Consider the following 16,554-nt stretch of genomic DNA (forward strand, 5'->3'; position numbering starts at 1 on the left):
CTATGCAGTTCAGGCTGGGCTTCAGCTCACTTTGTGGCCCAGGCTGGTCTCGAACTCACAAGGATCCTCCTGCCTCAGCCTCCTGAGTGCTGGGATTTCAGGCATGTGCCACCACGCCCAGCCTTAAATATTTAATTTTTTTTTTTTTTTTTTTTGGTTACTGGGAATCAAACTCAGGACCTTGCGCTTGCTAAGCAGGTGATTGTGCCGCTGAGCTATATCCCCAGCCCATGATTTTCTTATGATAAGACATGCTTTGGTATGGTTTATAATTTCTGAATTAAGATAGAATAATAATGAAATTCCCAACACAGACCAAAAAAAAAAAGAAAAAAGAAAACCAGAAAGAAAAAGAAAAAGCAGTGGTTATATGTAACTTATAGGAAGCAGCCACCAACCAGCCTTCTGTGGCCCACCCTGATGAAGGGTTAGCACCATGAATATTAGGGTTCCTGTTTGCTACCCTAATTTGTCTTAATCAAAACTACTAGATGACAGGGCTCCAGAACTGGTTACATGTTATTATTTCATCTTCTAATTATCACTTAAAAGGAAGTATAGTATTTGGGCCAGACATGGTGGCACACACTTATAATCCCAGCACTCTGGGAGACTGAGGCAGGAAGGTCACAAGTTCAAGCCCAGCCTGGGTGTTAGGGACTTAGTGATAGCCTGACTCAAAATAAGAAGTGCCAGAAGGGCAGGTGATGCAGCTCAGTGTGAAGGTCCTGACTTCATTCAGTCTCCAAGAGTGAAAAAAAAATCTTCGGTCTTTCTGTATGATAATAACAAAAAGTTAGAACATAAAAAAAAAAAATTAAAGGTACTATTTCTAAGTAGCATAATATTTTCTAGGAATTTTACAAAAGATATGTCATTATGTCTACAGAAAACTTTTAAAAATTGAAAGAAGTTGGGCCAGGAATATAGCACAGCGGCACAGCACCTTGTTTGGCAAGTGCAAGGTCCCGAGTTCGATTCCTGGTACCAAAATAAAATAAAATAAAATAAAATAAATAAATATTGAAAGAAGTTGACCATAATGGGGCAGTTGTATTCATAGTTTATAAGATATTATATAGATATCATTCCTGGGGCTGGGATTTAGCTCAGTGGCACGACGCCTGCCTGGTAAGTGCAAGGTTGTGAGTTTGATTCCCAGTACTAGGAAACAAAACAAAAAAAAAAAAAAAAAAAAAAAATACAGAAGTTTAAGGTTTTGGGGCCGGGGATGTAGCTCAGCGGCATAAGCGCTTGCATGGCAAGCCTGAGGTCATGAGTTCAATTCCCGGTACCAAAAAAAAAAAAAAAAAAAAAAAGAGCTTTAAAAAAAAATAGATACCATTCTTCCCAAATTGATTTATAGATTCAAATCCAGCTGATGTTTGTTTGTTGTTTTTGAGACAGCGTCTGTCTATGTAGTTCAGGCTGGCCTTGAACTCACTATGTAATATAAGCAGGCCTCAAACTTGTAGCAATCCTCCTGCCTCAGCCTCCCAAATGCTGGGATTATAGGTGTGCACAACCACACCTGGTTAAATCTACCAGTTTTGAGATTAATGTGGCTTCATTTGAATCCACAAGATGAGAAGTAAGGAACTGCGATCTGCTGGAGAATGAATAATTCTCCTCACTTCAGAATGTTGTGGACTGAATGATTGTGTTGCCTCTAAATTCACACGATGAAGCCCGAATTTTCAGTGTGGTGGCATTTACAGGAGGGCCTTTGTGGGGTGATTAGACTTAGATAAGGTCAAGAAGCTAAAGCCATTCATACTCCCAGCCCTCTGGGAGGCTGAGGCAGGATCACAACTGCCAGCCCAGTCTGGTCAATATCATGAGACCCTGTCTCAAAAAATGAAAAAACAGGGGCTATAGATTTAGCTCAGCAGCACAGCGCCTGCCTGGCAAGTGCAAGGTCATGAGTTCGATTCCTGGTACCAGAAGAAAAACAAAAACAAAAAAAAAAGAAAAAAAAATGAAGAAAGGCTGGGGAACAGTTCACTGTGAAGGCTGAGTTCAATCCCCAGTCCTGAAAACAGTGTGCAGCCCCATGGTAGGATCAGTGCCCTTATAAGAAGAGACACAAGGCCGGGTGTGGTGGCGCATGCCTGTAATCCCAGCACTTGGGAGGTTGAGGCAGGAGGATCATTGGGAGTTCGAGACCAGCCTGGGCTATGAAGTGAGCTCAAGGCCAGCCTGAACCGCATAACGAGATCCTGTCTCAAAAAGGCAAAAAAAAAGGGCTGGGGAGATAGCTCAGTGGCATAAGCACCTGCCTGGCAAGCGCAAGGTCATGAGTTCGATCCCTGGTACCGGGAAAAAAAAAAAAAGGCAAAAAAAAAATAAAGAAGACAGTGGGAAAAAAAGACTATGAGAAGTAAGTGTTTGTCACTGAAGCACCCCAGTCTTTGGTATTTCCTCACAGTAGCCTGAAAGGATTGAGACAAAGGGAGAAGAGGCCCAGACAGGATAAGTGCTTTACGTAAGGATTCACAGTTAATGGGTAAAAAAGGCCAGTGTTCGTGGGGAGAACACTTCAGACAGATGAGAATAACACCGAGGAAGAGAGGAGAAGATGGGCACACCTCAATTCTGAAGGGAAGTACCATGCGGGCGAGGCAGGGGTGGCTCAGATTTCTCACCACTATCTAAATTCTCGTAGTTTTGGAGATAATGAGCTCTGTGACATGACATGAAATGATGGATTTAGTAAACATTGGAAAGGGAAAGACAGTGATTGCCTCCCTGGAAAAGTCAAAGGGAATTTTCTGATTAACCTTAGAATTGCTGGTCAAGGATAGTAGCACCCGCCTATAATCCCTGTATTTAGGAGGCTGAGGCAGGAGGATCACCACTTATAGTGAGTTCAAGGCTAGCCTGGAGTATATAGTTTTTGAGACCCTGTCTCAAAAACAAAAATCCTTAAAATTTCTAAGGGAGTTCAGAGAAGATATATAAGACAAAATATAAAAAATTATTTCTTCTTCTATTTAATGATCACAGGATCACCACCATGTGCTTGCAACTGGGGGTCTCTTCCACTTAGAGAAATAACTCAGCATATTTTGTTGTTTTCCCACTGGCGATTTTTTTTTTTTTTTTTTTTTTTGGTCTTTTGAGACAGGGTCTCACTATGTAGTTCACTCTGGTCTTGAACTCACTTTTCAGCCCAGGCTGGCCTTGAACTAGCAACAATCCTCCTGCCTCAGCCTCCCAATATATTGGCAATTAATCCCAAGGCCTTCACATTGAGCTACACCCCTAGCACATTTCTTACTTTTTCTTTTGGAGATAGGTTCCATTAAGTTTCTTTTTTTTTTTTTTTTTTTTTTTTGGTTTTTCTCCGGTACCAGGAACCGAACTCACGACCTTGCACTTGCCAGGCAGGCGCTTTTGCCGCTGAGCTAAATCCCCAGCTCTCCATTAAGTTTCTAAATTGCCCAGGCTGTGTTTGAACTCGCAATCTGCCCGTCTCGGGCTCCCAGAGTGCTGTTAACCAGGTGCACCAGCAGACCCAGCTACAAAAGAAATACTTTTAGGACTCGCATGGAAAATCTGGATCTAAGAGTTTAAAGACCTAAGCTAGCATTGTTTTTTTCTTTTGGAGGTGGGGGCAGGGTCTTGCTATGTTGCCCAGGCTGGCCTTGAACTCACAGCAATCCTCTTGCCTCAGCTTTCTCAGTGCTGCAATCACAGTGCCTGGCAAGCATGAGGTCCTCAGTTGGATTCCCCCTGTACCAAAAAAAAAAAAAAAAAAAGTGTGTCAGTGTACTCGGAAGCCAGCACTGGCCATTGTCGGTACCATCATGGTCGCTTGTAGCAGCCATGTGATCCTCTAAGACACTTGCTGTACTTGGAATTTATCTCGGTCCACACTGACAGTAGCGTGTGCTTATCTCTGAAGTCACTGCATGCTCTGGCTTACAAGGACAGCATTTCTTACTGACAAGACCTCATCATTATATTTAAACCCACAACAGAACCAAACCATTCCCCAAAGCCCATGTGTGAGAACCTGCTTTCTGTTACAAATATCTGTGTCAGGCAAGGTACACTCAAGCGACACAAATCACACCAGCTATTTTTAACAGAAATGATTGAATATAAAAGTGTATTTAAGCCAGGCACGGTGATATATGCACTTCCATGTTTATGGCAGCACAGTTTGTAATAACCAAATCTTGGAAACAGCCCAGATACCCATCAACTGAGGAATAAATAAAGGAGATTATTTTTTATACAATGGAGTACTACTCTACCATAAAGAAGGATACGTTTGAGACATTCCTAGGTAAATGGATGCACCTTGAGACCATACTGTTAAGGGAAATAAATTGGACACACACGTGTAAATACCACATTGTTTCTCTGGTGTGAGAAACTGAAAGTGTAAGTCAGAACCAAAGTGTATATTAGGTATTGTGAAATAGGAAGAACACGCTCAAATGGGGAGGAGAAAAAGGGAGGGGGAGGGGGAAAGGAAAGAAGGGAAAATTAAAAAGTGAGAAAAGAAGCAAAAAATGGAAACAAAGCTTTTGTCAGTGGGGAGGAGAGGAAGGGTTGAAGGCAGGGTAGGGGGATGGGAAAAAGAGAATCAACTGCCAGCTGTGGTGGCGCACGCCTGTAACCCCAGCAATTGGGAGGCTGAGGCAGGAGGATCGCTGGGAGTTCAAGGCCAGCCTGAGCTATAAAGTGAGCTCAAGGCCAGCCTGAACTGCATAGTGAGACTGTCTCAAAAAGATGAAAAAAAAAAAAAAAAAAAGAAGAAGAAGAATCAAGTTATATCATGTACAGGTAGAAATTCCCTATGATTTTTTTTTTTTGCCTTTTTGAGACAGGGTTTCACTAGGCGGTTCAGGCTGGCCTTGAACTCACTTTGCAGCTTAGGTCTCAAACTCACAGTGATCAGCGTGCCTCAGCCTCCCCAGTGCTGGGATTACAGGTGTGTGCCACTATGTCCGGCTCAAATTCTCTATGACAAATGTGATCATTATGTAGATCTAAAATGTTCCAATAAAATCTGATTTAAAAAATAGTTCAAGGGGCTGGGGATTTAGCTCACCGGCACAACACCTGCCTGGCAAGTGCAAGGTCGTGAGTTCAATTCCCAGTACCAGAAAAAGAAAAACAAAAACAAAAACAATAGTTCAAGCCCAGCCCGGGCAATTTAGTGACTAAGTGACACTCTGTCTCAGAATAAAAAAGGGCTGAAGACATAGCTCAGTGTGAAGGCCTTGGCTTCAACCTCTAGTACTGCAAAAAGAAAGTAAAGAAAAAAAAGCCAAAAAGAAGCAGCCCTATGGGGTTCGGACAGGACGAAGACAGGGTGAAGGTGAGAGTTACTGACATGGAAAACGTGGGTGAGGACCGAGTGGAGATGAACGGGACTCGTTGGTGCTGGTATTAAAGACAGCTGAGTTAAAAATACTCTAGGCAAGAGCTGGGCGTGGTGCTGCATACCTGTAACTCCAGCACTCGGGAGGCTGAGGCAGGAGGATGACTGCAAGTTTGAGGCCACCCTGGGCTACATAGTGAGTTCAAGGCCAGCCTGAACTGTATAGTGAGACCCTATCTCAGAAAGACCAAAAAAAAAAACACCTTATTACAACTGTGGCCAAAGGTGCATCTGTTGACAGTCAGGCCTCAAGATAAAGACAAAATGACCGGGCCTGATATAAATAGTAACACCTAATCTAATGAAGTCTACGTAGACATCAGTCATGTCAGTGAGAGACCAAGACCTTCAGACCCATCCCTTCCTAAAAAGTTCTTTGTCTTTCCATTACGCTTGCTCCATGAGTGTACGGCTTCCCATTAGATCAGCATTACCTAAGCGGCTATACGCATATCTTATTGGTTGACCATAACTGTCACCCACATTGTACCCACGAGGTTGTGCTCTATAAAACTTCCCCTCAGAAGGAGGGTCCTCAAATAAATAAATAAATAAGAAGGAGAGTCCTTGGCAACCCACTCAGGGCTCCTCCTGCCTCTCAGGAGCTGTATCTCTCCCCCTCAAAAATATTTCCTATTTTTTTTTTTTTTTTTTTTTTGCCTTTTTGAGACAAGGTCTCACTATGCAGTTCAGGCTGGCCTTGAGCTCACTTTGTAGCCCAGGCTGGTCTCGAACTCCCAGTGTCCTCCTGCCTCAGCCTCCCGGATGCTGGGATTACAGACATGCCCTATGGGGTTAATAATATCCCTTAGTTATTGCAGGCTGGTCAGGTCCGCAGTCTCCTGAATGAGTGTACGTCCAAGGCTAAATAAAAAGAGACAGATGGAATGATTTCAGGGCTCCAGGAGGATCAAAGCTCTCTCACATAATTCGTAATTCTCTCTGGGCTAAGACCACGACCTTCCCATATTTATTTGGTTATCAGAAGGGTGGGGAGTATTCAAGAAGGGCAGGACCACTCAGGGACTTCTTGAAGTAAGGTATGAAGTTAATCCACTGAAGAATGAGCTGCCTGAGGCTATAGTCTTCATCTAGTTAGGATCTGACCCAGGTGTCCTTGGCTGTGATCTCGTCTTGTCCTTTGAGGCTTTCTGGGTTCATCCACCACTACAGCTTCTAGCAGGGAGTAGTGACTCACGGAGGTTCACTTACTAGGAGTCCGCCATTTCCAGGTAAGGAGCCTGGGCCTTGGACAGATTCACAAGTGAACACGGAAAGCCAATTGGTTAATATTAAATCCTGCTCGGAGCCACTTTGAAGCGGTCTCCAACAGTGCCCCACCACGCCCAGTCAGAAACTAAATATAGTGGTGTCACAAGAAGGCCCTGCTCCAGCAGCCCAGGAAGAGATTTGCTGGTGGGAAGAGGAAGCCAGCAGGAAGTAAGCAGAGAACAAACAAAAAGAGTCCCTGTTCCTTCTCTGGGCAGCTGCAGTGCCTATAGCGCCCCCTATCGGCAGAGGGTAACAGTCAGTTGGAGATGTGGACATGGGATTTTATAAGGTCCCCAGTCCCAGGTCCCCAAAGTCCAGTACGAGAGAGTGGATCTGAAGCTAAGAGATAACAGCTTAATAACCGGCACACACAATGAGAGTGTGTGCCAAGGACTGGCCATGATGACTAATCCAATTCTGTACCCCTGAGGCCCAAATATGTATTTTTAAAGAGTATTTAAGGGGCTGGGGATTTAGCTCAGCGGCACAGCACCTGCCTGGCAAGCGCGATGTCGTGAGCTCGATTCCCGGTACCAATAAATACATAAAGAGTATTTAAATACATTCAAAGCAGCTGGGCATGGTGGCGCACTCCTATAATCCCAGCACTCAGGAGGCTGAGGCAGGAGGATCATTGCGAGTTCAAGGCCAGCCTGAACTGCATAGGGAGACCCTGTCTCAAAAAAAAAAAAAAAAAAAAAAAAAACAAAAAACATTCAAAGACAAATTATTTTCCTGGTTAGCGCTTATGAAAATTGGTGTGAGTTCTGCTCCAATTTTGTTTTGCTTTTAATGCAAATGCAATCAAAATTCCATGGGGATCATTTTTTAAAGAATTTGACACAGTTGTTCTGAAGGTTGTCTCAAGTAATAAGTAGATGAGTGAAAGAAAGTTTTTTTTTTCTCTATAGAAATGTAATAAGAGGTAAACCAGTCGTGGCAATGCATATCTGTAATACCAGCACTCAGGAGGCTGAGGCAGGAGGATCGTCGTGAGTTCGAGACCAGCCTGGGCTACAAAGTGAGGTCAAAATCAGCCTGACCTGCATAGTGAGACCTTGTCTCAAAGAGACAAAAAATAAAAAAAATTTTTTTAAAAAGCGAGGAAAATTTTATTTTGCTTCAAAGTTTGTGGAGCTTTTAGTCCACAGTTGGCTGGCTCCAATGCACTGGGGCACGGCAGAGGAGAAACACTCCATGGCAGAGCAGGCAGGAGGCAGCAAAGCAAAGCAAGAATGCCTTCTTTCCGTCCCGTTACAGTCCAATCGGGCTACAAGTGTACCCATGGGTGCCACTTACACTCAGGGTGGGGTTTCCTTCCTCAACAAATCCATTCAGCCACACCCAGAACTATGATAACCCAACCAGGGGACTGTTACAGCACCTCAGTTTGAATAAGAAACACACGACTGATTGGATGAGCATAATTCTGGCTGTCTGAAGGGATGTACTGAAGACAGAAGGCCCATTCTGGGTGCGAGTGGCCTCAACCAATAGGCTTGTCACCTGAGTGGAATAAAAGGGAAAGGAAGGAGGAAGGCTCGTTTCTGTTCCTTCAGAGGAGCTCCAGTCTTCACCTTCACCTTGGACGTCATTTCATGGCTTCCGGCACAGACTCTCGGCCTGCTGATATGGACTCACGGGACAGTATAGTGAGCTCCAGGCATCTGACCTTGGATGGGTCCTTCGGATCCCCAGCACAGATGGCTCTTCTGCATTGTTCCTCACCTGATTCTGGGAGCAGCCATTGGAAACTTATCTTATAAATCTTTATGTGGCTCTATATCTTGCATTAAATCTATTTCTCTAGTAAGCACTGACTGGCCCAGGGACTAATCCAGTCACCGCACACCCTTAATCCATATGCACACACCCCAGATCCAGCCACCTCCAAAAAGGCCCACCTCTGAGCGCACAAGGCTCTGGGGAGACAGCTAGATACAAACCATAACAGTGATATCAAGCATCTATGTTTTTGGTACTGGGAATCGAACTCACGACCTCAGGCTTGCCAGCAGGCACTGTGCCGATGAGCTATATCACTGGCCCTCAAGCATCTTTTTATGTGTTTGTTAGAAAGCTCTACATCTTCTTTGGAGAAATATCTAAAAGCCCATTATTCATATTTGAATTGGTTTGTGTTTTTTTGTTGTTAAATTGTAGGCGATCTTTTTATATTCTGGATATTAACCTTTTATCAGATAGGCAAACTGTAAATATTTTCTCCTATTCCATGTGCACCTTTCACACTGTTGATTGTGTCCCTTGATGTATGAAAGTGTCATTTTTGGTTGGGCATAGTGGTGCATGACTGTGATCCCAGCACTCAAGAGGCTGAGGCAGGAGGATCACTGAGTTTGAGGTCTGCCTGGGCTACATAGTGAGTTCAGGGCCAGTTTAGACCACACCCAGATTACAAATGTCAGTTTTCTAATATAATTTGATTTATATATTTCTTTTTTTGTGTATGTTTTTGAGACAGGGTCTCACTCTGCAGTTCAGGCTGGGCTTGAGCTCACTTTGTAGCCCAGGCTGGTCTCAAACTCCCAGTGAGCCTCCTGCCTCAGCCTCCTGAGTGCTGGGATTCCAGGCGTACGCCACCATGCCTGGCTTGATTTATATATTTCTTCTTCTGTTGCTTGTGCTTTTAGTATCACATGCAAAAATCTTTGCCAGGTAGAATGTCATGAAGTTTTTCCTATATATTTTCTTTTTAGAGTCTTTATAGTTCATCTCTTACATTTGCATTTTTGACCTGGTTTTCATTGATATTTATACAAGGCATAAGGTAAGAGTTCAATTTTATCCTTTTCCATGCATTTTGTTTTTTTTGTTTGTTTGTTTGTTTTTGTTTTTGTTTTTCTTCCAGTACCAGGAATTGAACTCACAACCTTGTGCTTGCCAGGCAGGCGCTGTGCCGCTGAGCTAAATCCCCAGCCCCTCTTTTTCCATGTAGATATCCATTTTTTACATTTGCTAAAAAGACTGTCCTTTCCCCTAATAAATTGTTTTAGCATCCTTGTCAAAAATCATTTGACCTGAGGGTGTGGTGGTGCACACCTGTAATCCCAGCACTCGGGGGGCTGAGGCAAGGTTGTCGTGAGTTCAAGGCCAGCCTGTACTGCACAGCCAGCCCCTGTCTCACCCACCCCCCCAAAAGACCATTTGACCTTAGCTGGGTGTGGTGGTGCACACCTGTGATCCCACCACTCTAGAGGCTGAGACAGAAGAATCATAAATTCAAGCTCAGTTGAGGGAAGTTATGGTTTAGGTCTAAAATATCTCCCAATCTCATCTTTTTTTCCACCAATCTCATTCTGTTGAAAAGCTTTTGCACAGCAAGAGGAACCATCAACAGAATGAGGAGACAACCCACAGTGCGGGGAAAAAAATGTTTGCCAGCTGTTCCTCAGACAAAAGATTACTATCAAGAACATATAAAAAAACTCGAAAAAAACCGACCCTCAAATTTAAAGACCCAGTCCAAAAATGGGCATCTGAGATGAATAGACACTTCTCAGAAGAAGAAAAAAACTGCAAATAAATATATGAAAAAATGTTCAACATCACTGGTCATTCGAGAAATGCAAATTAAAACAACACTGAGATTCCATCTCACCCCAGAAAGAATGGCTGTCATCAAGAGATCAACCAATAACAAATGCTGGTGGGACTGTGGGGGAAAAAGAAAGCTTTATCCACGGTTGGTGAGAGTGTAGACTGGTGCAACCACTGTGGAAATCAGTGGAGATTCCTCAAAAGACTAGGATTAGAGTTTCCATTTGACCTAGCTATTCTCCTTCTGGGTATCTTCCAGAAGAATTAAAAACATCATACCACAGTGCTATATTTTCACCCTTGTTTATAGCAGCACAATTTGTAATAGTTAGATCTTGGAAACAACCCAAATGCCCATCAAGTGAGAAATGGATAAAAAAGATGTGGTCTTTTTATACAATGGACTGCTACTCAGCCATAAAGATAGATAAACTGGAGACTTTTACAGGTAAATGGATGCAACTTGAGACCGTACTCATAAGTGAAATAAACCAGATGTACACGTGTAAACATCGTATTGTCTCTCTAGTGTGAGAAGCTGAAAGAGATCCAAGCTGAATAAGATCCAAAATGTATAACAGATATTGTAAAGTGGAAAGAAACTGTTCAAAAGGAAAGAGAAACTGGGATGGGGGAAAGGAGAAAAGAAAGAAGGGAAAAGCAAATACACACACACACACACACACACACACACACACACACGATAGTTAAGATTGTTATACTACTAATATCTCTTAGTCTTCGTTTTTTGAGACAGGTCTTGCTATGCAGTTCAGACTGGCCTTGAGCTCACTTTGTAGCCGAGGCTGGCCTCGAGCTCACAACAATCCTCCTGCCTCAGCCTCCCAAGTGTGGGGATTACAGGCATGCACCAACATGCCTTGCTCTTAGTTCATTGAAAAGAAAGGCTTGTGCCTACACACACACACACACACACACACACACACATACATATAGATAGATAGATAGATAGAGAGATAGATTTTTTTTTTTTTTCTTTTTGGTATCAGGAATCCAACTCAGGACCTTACCCTTGCCAGGTAGATGCTATGCCATTAAACTAAATCCTAAATCCTCGGACCTGTGCTGATATTGTTTGGACAATTAAATACTTACATCTTGTACTCTGAGTAACTAGTTTAAAGATAACAATATGCAATGTATTAACCATTTTTACTCTCCTATTATCTTGTTTTGATTTTTTTCTCATTAAAATAAAAAATTTAAATCTGAGCAACTACTTTGAAGATAACAAATGTAATACAACAACCATTGTTAATTTCTATTATCTTTTTTAAAAATTCTGCATTGTTTTTATTGTTTTTGTGTTGTTTTCTTTTTGTCTTTGTTATTTTATGTTTGTTCTTTTCTCTTTAAAATAAAAAATATAATAAAATAAAACAAAATTTAAATAAATAAATACATAGATAAATAAAATATCCCCCCCAAACTCTCACATTCAGAGGCACTGCCTGATCTAAAGAGCCGAATTACCTGCGGTGGCACTTGGAAGGGTGAGTTCTTATCCTCAGCTCCTCCCTCCTGTCTCAGTTCAGGATACCTCGGACTGAACAGCTGTCCTCTGTCATGCCCTTCAGCCGTGCTGTTTCTGCTTTTTTTTATTGGTTTTGTTTCCCCCCCACCGCCCCCGCATACCGGGAATCGAACTCATGACCTTGCGCTTGCCAGGAAGGCGCTGTGCCGTTGAGCTAAATCCGCAGTTTCCACTGTTTCTCCTTTGTTGCTGGGTGAGCATGGACTGAAATCTGAAACCGTAAGCTAAAGTAAACCTCTCCTCCTTTAAGTTGTGTTAGGTATTTTGTCCCACCTATGAGAAAGTGACTGACAGCAACTTAGAAAGAGAGACAGAGAGAGAGAGAGAGACAGAGAGAGACAGAGAGAGACAGAGAGAGACAGAGGGGAGGGAGTTATCTGCGGATGCAGCTCAATGTGAAGGACCTAGGTAATAAGAACAAAAAATTGACATCGTATGAAAGCTTTTTCTGGTCTCTGCGTCTAACACATTGGTCAGTACATTTGTCTTTAGTTGGGTGTGGTGGCACACACCTGTAATTCCAGCACTTGGAAGCTGAGGCAGGAGGATTGACCTGAGTTCGAGGCCAGTCTGGACTATATAGCACGACCCTTCTCAGGAAGAATAAGAACAAAAACATCTGTCTTTATACCAGTTCCATGATGTCTCGGTTAATGAGGGGTTTTTTTTAATACAAGGTTCAGGCTGGCCTTGAACTCATGGTGATCCTTCTGCCTCACAAGTACTGGGACTGCGCAGGCGCCGCCAAGCCGGGGTGGTGAGCGGGCTCTGAAGATGGAGGAAGGACCGAGTTCAAAATGCACCAGGCTCAAACTGGAAAGGGGAGGGGGAAATGGACTTCTCCCGAGCCTCAGGAAGGAGCGCAGTCCTGCTGACAGCTCAAGTGAGCCCACGTGACCCGTGTCCGGCCCTCCGGGACTGTGGGTAAATTAGCGTTGGTGAAGCTGCTGGCTGTGTGGGAATTTGCGGCTCCAGCATCATGCAACCAACCTGACCGCAACCCCTGGGCCGTTCGGAAGCGCATCGGCGTGGCTCCATGTCTGCCCATGGGGTGCGTTTCTTGAGGACGATTTTTTAACATAACCACCACGCCATTATCATGCCAAAGGGTCAGCATAGTTTCTTAACCTCCAGAGCCCAGTCGGGTCCCAACAAAGTCTTTGACGTCAAGGGACGCGTAGTGAACGAGTCCAGGAGCGCGTGGTCTTCCGTCTTATTTCTGCTCTAGGCTTGTGAGTCTCTCACAAGCCAGACTCCTCTTGAGAAATGCTGAGCACATCTCAAAAATAACTTTAAAGATTGTTTTTCATTTTGAAACAATTTTACACTTAGCAAAAATAGCCAGGGTGGCAACCCCTCCGGGACCCCTCCTGTCTCCCAGGAGCTATTCCTATTCCCTATTCCTTTTCCTCAATAAATTTTCTACTTTAAAAAAAAAAAAAAAAAAAGGAATGAAAAGAAAAGAAAGTAGCCAAAGAAGTACTCAGGCCCTGGGTTGGTGACCCTGTGTTCTTGTGGCTTCATCCACTGCCACAAATCTATCAGCTTTGGGGAGCGTTGATGGGGGTGGCTGGAGGGAGGGAGGTGTCTCCTGTACTTTTTTTCTTTCTTTCTTTTTTTTTTTTTTTTTTTTTTGTCTTTTTGAGATAGGGTCTCGCTATGCAGTTCAGGTTGGCCTTGAGCTCACTTTGTAGCTCAGGCTGGAAAGTACTAAGATTATTGAGGTTTTATTTTTTTTTTTGGTACCAGGAATAGAACTCAGGACCTTGCACTTGCGAGGCAGGCGCTTGTGCTGCTGACCTATATCCCCCGCCATCTCCTGTACTTTCTGCTCAATATTTTTGTGAGCTGAATGAAAACTTCTCTGAAAAAAAGAACTCTGGGAGGCTGAGGCAGGAGGATGGCAAGTTCAAACCAAGCCTAGGCAACTCAGTGACTTAAAAAGACCCTGTGTCAAAAAAGTAAGTAAGGGAGGAGCTGAGCTCCTCTAGAGCAGGAGCTGAACAGGCATTGGGGTCCTTGACCCCAAACTGGGTTGCTACCTCTTCTGGGACTGACAGCAGCAAGGAGGTTGGACATGCAATATCCAAAAACGAACGGAGGAGCCTTTCCTGTGAGTGCTGAGGGCTACAGGCAAGAACTTGAAGGCTTCCTGCCCAGCCATGGTCCAGCTCCCGGGAGGAAGCCAGTCCAGTTCGTGGCTTCCGAGGGGAGGACAGCATTGGGAATGCCGGTGTTCAGCCTCAGCAATACCATCATGGGCGGGGGCACCCCGGGGCTGGCTATGCTGTGGCCCACACAGGCGCCCTCTTCCCGGCCCTTCTGATGTAACTTGAACTGCCATCTTCCTACTCCGCCCACCTCCAAGCCCATGAGTAGCTGGGACAGAGGGCATTCGGGCGGGCGGGGAAGGTAGCGGTGGCCACCGTCATCCGTCTGCACGGCGTTGGGGCTGCGTCCAGTTACCTGTTCATCGTCCAATCCGAACTCCCCTGGTTATCGGCGCCTCCCTGAGCCGATAACCCGAGGGGGCTGGCTCTGGAAAGGAAACCAGCTGATCGCACTCGTCAGCGTGATAATCACCCTGCGCCTGGCTCGCCTGAGACGCCTGGGCTACGTGGGGTATACCAGCAGCCTCTCCCCGACCCGCATGCTCTTTTTCCTCGTTTCCCTCATGTATGAGAAGGTCCAGATTTGCTGTGGTCTAAACTGCAGTGAGACAGCTATGGAGACTGTCTACGGGCGTCCCCAGCTTGGGGCTCAGCGTCACCTGTGAGGCCCGGATGTTCACAGGTGACTCACAGCTGACCCGCAGCAGCCCATGCTGGCCATTGCCTTTGTCTGCCTCCCTGAGGTGCTGCCCAACTGCGTAGAGTTGAGCCGGCCTCTCCAGCACGGGATGCAGGCTGTGGCCGGGTGTCCATCGGGCCACGCTCTGCGTGTAGGGGCTCACAGCGATCTCTGGATCTCCTTCTACAGCAGCGTGAAGGAGGAGAGGAGCACCCGCTCCTCCTCTGCGCGCCTGGCGGCGCTGCTTGCACTGACGCTGTGCCCGTCATGCCGTTCCCTAGCCGCTGGGCCCTGCAGCAGCCGCTCTTCCTGAGTGAGGCCTTCAGCCGGCCCTGGCGTGTGGTCATAGCCCTGCTCCTGCTGCTTTTGGTCAATGTCCTTGCTGCCTGCGTGCAGACCATGTGGGATATCTTTGGGGTTACTGGGTCTGCCTCTGCTGCTAGCCTCATCTTCCTCCTTTCCAGGGGCTGGGGATATAGCTCAGTGGCTAAGCACTTGCCTGACAAGCACAAGGTCCTGAGTTCGATTCCCAGTACAAAAAAAAAAAATCCATTCTTCCTTCCCAGTATCTTTACCTCTGCATTGTTCCCGCTGAAGTGGAGCCCTCTGCTCCTGGCCCAAGATCCAGGCCCTGTGTCCAGCATCCTGAGTCTTTTTCATGGCAGTCAGTCTGGGCTTCCCATTTGCTGACTGGGTCACAGGCCAGGGCTGTGTGCCGGGACACTGACCTGGTCACCCCTGCCCTACCTGGTCCCCTGAACACGGGCATGTGTGTGTAGAGACTTGGGGCCACTCCCCTGGGCCCTCCTGCTTGGGCTGTGGACGTGGCTGGTCCCCATAGATGTGGCTGTCAAAGTGGGGGACAGTAGAAGCAGCAGAGTGACCCACTTCCCTCCTTCCCAGGGACGCCAAGCTTGGATCACCATCCTACTCCCAACCCCATGGGAGGAGGAGGAGAGGAAGCCAGGTCCTTGAGGGTCCTTGCCCAACCCAGTCCTGTCTGCCAGCTCTTGGCTGAAGCCGTTTGTCAGATGACCCTCGTGCTAAAAGGGAAGAATTAAAGATGCAGAATCACACGCACACGCGTGCGTGCGCACGCACCCACACACACACGTAAAAGGGGGAAAAAAAGGCCAGTTGTGGTGACCCAGCCCTAGAACCCCAGACTTGGGAGGCTGAGGCAGGAGGATCGCTGTGTGTTCCAGGTCAGCCTGGGCTACATAGTGAGCTCAAGGTCAACCTGGACTACATAAGAAGACCTTGCCTAAATGGGTAAGTAAATAAATAAAATTTAAAAATTAAAAGGGCTTGGGATGTAGCTCAGGGCAAAACCTCTAGGTTCAAACCCTAGTACTGTTAAAAAAACAAACACACAAAAGAAAGGGCTGGGGTGCGACTCAGTGGCAGAGCACCTGCTAGCATGCCTGCTGCCCTAGCCAAAACAATGAAGGTCTATTTTTTCAAAGTAGAGCAGAGGCCCTGTCCACCCTTCACCCAGATCCCAATTTACCTCCCTCCCTAATCCCGGCACAGGGAGCCAGTCGTGGGGAGGTGAGGCAGGCATGGATCTCCAGGAGCACAGGGAGGCGGGGTGGGGGTGGGAATTCCTGCCCTCTGCCTTCCTCAGGCCGCTGTCAGCCTTGGCCTTCAGTGGCCGGCAAATACGTCCTGGTAGTCTCTGCCCTGGCAGTCACAGGGCCTCCTCCCAGTGTGCCCCTCCCCTCAGTCAGGTGCCGGGGCCTGCGCTTGTAACCGCAGCCACTCGGGAGCCTGAGGTAGGAGGATTGCAAGTTTGAGCCCAAACTGCGCAATTTAGCGAGATTCTGTCTCAAAATAAAAAAGAAAAAGCGGGGGATGTAGCTCAGTGGGATTAAAAAAAACACACAACAGCGGTCACCTTGGATTAAAGGCCCAGCCTAGTCCTGTATGAACACATTCTGACTACATCTGCAATGACCCTAGTTCCAAATAAGGTCGCTCT

General features: G+C 45.8%; 1 pseudogene; it reads left to right on the top strand.

Moving 5' to 3' along the window:
- Nucleotides 1-12,166: 12,166 nt before the first annotated feature.
- LOC102019115 lies at nt 12,167-14,886 on the top strand (annotated as a pseudogene).
- Nucleotides 14,887-16,554: the final 1,668 nt, after the last annotated feature.

The sequence above is a fragment of the Chinchilla lanigera genome, unplaced genomic scaffold, assembly GCF_000276665.1.
Source record: "Chinchilla lanigera isolate Chin_1 unplaced genomic scaffold, ChiLan1.0 scaffold00158, whole genome shotgun sequence".
Lineage (NCBI taxonomy): Eukaryota > Metazoa > Chordata > Mammalia > Rodentia > Chinchillidae > Chinchilla > Chinchilla lanigera.